Genomic DNA, 4574 nt, shown 5'->3' with positions numbered 1-4574 from the left:
GAATTCTTCTGTCAAATGAACTCTGTCTTTTATTTAGGTAAGTATAAACCTGACATCTGGCTTAGACATCTCCTGCCATGCTGTCCAATGTAGGTTGGTATAACATTCATTGTTGCTCGCAATTCATAGAGGTGTGTGGACCCAGGACAGGTAGCCTGGTAAAGCTGAGTTACCAGAAAACTGCAAATTGTTTCTGAAAGAATGACCTTTCCTTCTGTTGTTCAGTATCAATTTGTGGCTTCAAGGTATCCATCTGATGCTTTTGCATACTCACATCATATTTATACCATGAAGTCTCAGGTAGCAGTGGGTTAGGTATGTCATCAGAAGGTTAGTAGGATCACTGGACTTAGGGACACTTGTTGGGCATCTTGCTCAGTGATCTAGTTACCTTTAGTCTCAAGGCAGACATCTCTTTGATAACCATAGCAGTGAAGCCTAGCAAATTATAGGGGAATCCACATATCCTCTTGGAGAGCCAAGACTTTATGTTCTTAATGTCCTTTCCTCAGCAACGAGGACAATTTTTGTTCTCGTATTATACCATAGAGTTTTGGAGTATCCAAATCATAATGTCTGTCCATGTACAAGGTGACAGGCTTCCCTTTTACCCATTTGGCGTCCTGAGTCAGACTGATGAATCAGTTGTATTCTCTGGGCCTACATACTTGGCTCTAAGTCTTGTGCGAAAATAATTTTAGTTACAGTAATGTTGAAGCTCCTATTATATCGCTCCATGTTTAATGAAAATACTCGGAACTGTGTTGACTATTGCATTAGTGTCTTTCATGGGATGGTGTTTGGCAGTAGTCCATTAGGTCTGTCCACATAAATTGGACCATTGTTGTTACCTCAGGACAGTCAGGGAAGAGCATCTGTTGGCCTACAGCACACAACAGTGTAACAGGATATACGTCAAGTGGGTTTATCCAACTACACTCCAGGGTGGTCCAGTAATAGTATCTGTTAGTGTGCATAAGGGATATATAGATGGCAGGTTCTCAAGAATACACTTGGGAAGGAATAGAGAGGCAAAGTTTAGAACAGAGGCAGAAGGAGCACCCATTCAGATGCTGCCCCACACGTGACCCTTACTCATACAGCCACCAAACTAGATAAGATGAATGAAGCAGCAAAGAATTGCTGGTCGACAGGAAATGGATGTAGATCTCTCCTGAGAGACAAAGCCAGAATGCAGCAAATCCAGCAGCAAACCACTGTCCTGAGAACAGGACCCCTGTTGAAGGAAACAGAGAAAAGACTGAAAGAGCTAGAAGAGGCTCGAGACCCCATATGAGCAACAATACCAACAAACGAGAGCTTCCAGGGACTAAGTCACTACCCAAAGACTATACATGGACTGTCCCTGAGCTCCAACCTCATAGGTAGCAATGAATAGCCTAGTAAGAGCACCAGTCGAAGGGGAAGTCCATGGTCCTCCCAAGACTAACTCCCAGTGAAGGTGATTGTTGCAGGGAGGGCTGTAATGGGGGTAGGATGGGGAAGGGAACAAAAATATAGAAAGGGAGGGGGAAGGGTTAGGAGGATTTTAGCCCGGAAACTGGGAAGTAGAATAAAAATCGACATGTAAATAAGAAATACTCAAGTTAATAAAGATGAAAAAATTAAGCCAGGTTGTGGTGTTCCTTGTAGAAAGGCTTCAACTCTCTGGGATGATAGGAGTATAAAATGCTGGCCCAGAATTAACTTCTCTGCTTCTTTCACAGAAAAGGGGCAGCAAATGTAGCCTTTAGACAAGTGATCCTGAGGCTACAGGGTCCATTTGTTTGGACAGGTGCACTACAAGGTGTTTTCACAGCCCTAAAGTGTTTTTTTTAAATCCCTCATGAAGTATCTTTTCATCTGTTTCACAGACTAACAGATAAAAACATTCTGAGGAACCTTGAAATGTTGGGCTGTAACTAACACAAACTATCAAGTGTCAAACTCCATACCATCTGTCTCCATGTAGATTTGTCCTAGTACCCTCATGTGTTATGGGGTATTGAGGCTTTACTATTTCTCCAAAACCCTGGTATCCAGGCAGAGCAATACACACCCACACCAAGAATCTCTAAAACCTGTCTCGTAACCTTTGGAGATGGGACCAGTTGGATAACAGCAACCATTCTCTGATACAGGTTTCTTTTGCCTCCCCCAGATTTTTGCCAAGATTGGTGTCCTCTTAATATAAAAAGGTGAACTTTCCTAGCTCAACCTTGCTAGCTCAGTAATTATAACTTTTGGACCAGTGCCTCAGTGTCCCTTGTTTTATTATTTTGAGTTTCAGGAGAGAGGAAAACGTTATCTATATCTTGTAAGAGTTTCAACCTGGGAAACTTCTGATGCCATCCACAGACCCGACTGGAGAATTTTGAAATCCTTGGATGAATAGGGTCTAAATTATTTGCTCACTTTTACATCCCTCTGTAACTGTCATTCAAAATTGAATTTTATCTCCTCTCCCAAAGGGAACCTGAAGAATACATCTTTCAAGTACAAGAGAGTCTAAATATTTTCCCTGGAGGATACAGATTTCTGAGTGTACATGAGATAGGAACTATAGTGTAAGTAGCCTCTATACTCTAATGCAAGTCCCTCATATCTCATATGGTTTATATAATTAATGGTCCCAGTTTCTTCTCAGGTAATGACAACATCCTCCGGTGAGACTGGCAGGATATCAGGATGCCCAGCTCTTTCAGATGGCCATTATAGTCTGTAACTCTCCATTTACTTCCAGACTGCGGATTATTTAATCTGCATAAGCACAAATAAACGGGTCAGTTGAACAATTACGGGATTTTGTTTTAGGACCAGGCCTGGGAGGATAGTTTCTGTCAATACACCTAGGATTCTTCAAACAAATCTGAAAGATAGTCCAACTATCTTTTGTATAGGGAGCAGAACTTTCACAAAGGAGATATTCTTTCGGTAAACAGAAACAATATTTTCTTTGTTAGTGTCTCTAAGTCTAACTGTGTCTCATTCTTAGAAAAGATAATGTTTGCTTTCAGTATATGCAAGAGATCTCATGCCAGAAGCGAACAGGACAAAGTGGAGACAATCTGACATGATCAATAACAGGTGAGTTTTTATCCCCTTGAAAATGTTAATGGAATGTTTGGTGCTTCAGAGACATTAAGGGAGTTTTCCTTTTGCTACTTTGAATGTTATCTTCTGATCACGTAATTTTCATAGTAGATTATTGAGGACTGACTATGTCAATCCAGTGACCAGTAAGTACTCAATTGCTTTTCCACAATTTGAAGTTTTACTGTAGGCTCCTGGAGTATAGTAGCCTGGGCCCCATTACTCTTCTAAATGTAGTACTCAATTTACCTTTTACTTCCAGTTACAGGACTTATTTTTTCAATGTACACTTTATTTGCAGGAGGCATGTTTGTCTTTCTTTAATGGTTGCTTGGTAGTCTTCCTGCCCCTTTTCTTGTTTGTTTCACAAAACTTGATTATCATTCAGATTTACTGTTATGATTGTCACTATTGGCCTTGGTAAGTCTCTTTTCCTCCTGCCTCTCAATCAAATCTCTATTTCCCCACTCATTTTCAGCTACCACTAACCACTGAGACTGATCCATACCTGCACATCCCTCTAATCTTTTTACATCAAATATCTGGTGCCAACTGAGTGACAAAAGCACTTTTGAACATCTGTCTATGTCCAGAGCCTCTGGGACTATTGGTGTAGCTATATGATACTCCATAGACACTATATTAGAAAAGAATGTTGTTCTAAGGTACCCTGTGTGAACTCACTTACTTTATACAGGTTTTCTGGCCCCTGAGCTGCTGCGTGGAGCCCAGCCAGAAAGTCTGGAAATAGATGACCAGCACCACAGTACCTTGGTAAAGGTCAGAATCCTAAGGGAGATGTGTGGAATGGAAACTGACTCTCAATAAAATTATTGTTATCAGTCAGAGATCAATATATGGATGCAGTATCACATTTTTACTTTCCAACATTTTTCAGTCCCTCTCTTCGATATGAACAGGGTGGCCCATAACAGTTTGCAAGCATTGTCTTTGGATTGATTAACTTTAAAAACATTCTCTAAAATAGAAATGAGTGTTTGAGTTTTCTCAGAGGAAGAGGGTTTCTGTGTGCTCTAGTAGTATTGGTCCCTGGTCCTTAAGGAAACACATATCATAACTCTGGATAGGGGATCTTTACTCAGATCTTTTCTTCCCAAATGAGAAAGATCGGAGGCTACCTGGAAGCAAATAATTGCAGGAACTACACAAACTGAAGCCATATTCGGGTGCTCAGGACACAAGGAACTTAATTGGATCAATCATATGTATGCAAGGGGCTACTTCAGAAGAAGAAGAGGAAATGACACTTGGGCATGGCTGATGCACTGCAGAAGGTAACCAATGCTAAAAAGAAAGAGGATAGGTGTGGTTCTTCCTCATCTTAATAAATGTGTAGAATTTTTTAAATGTTTTTTCTCTCCACGCTTGGTTACTGGAAGATTGATATAATTTATTTATTTTATATACATTTTAATTGTTATTCCCTTTCCCTGTTTCGCCTCCAGTAACCAACTATCCCA

General features: G+C 40.5%; 1 long non-coding RNA gene across 1 annotated transcript; it reads left to right on the top strand.

Moving 5' to 3' along the window:
• Positions 1–2469: 2469 nt before the first annotated feature.
• Positions 2470–3947, top strand: LOC134484321 (uncharacterized). Its single transcript, XR_010061723.1, has 3 exons — positions 2470–2567; positions 3018–3087; positions 3791–3947. It is a non-coding gene; the product is annotated as an uncharacterized LOC134484321 (long non-coding RNA).
• The last annotated feature ends 627 nt before the right edge of the window (positions 3948–4574 follow it).

The sequence above is a fragment of the Rattus norvegicus genome, chromosome Y (genome assembly GCF_036323735.1).
Source record: "Rattus norvegicus strain BN/NHsdMcwi chromosome Y, GRCr8, whole genome shotgun sequence".
NCBI lineage: Eukaryota > Metazoa > Chordata > Mammalia > Rodentia > Muridae > Rattus > Rattus norvegicus.
The sequence above is the reverse complement of the archived record's forward strand: the minus strand, read 5'-3'. Positions and strand labels throughout refer to the sequence as shown.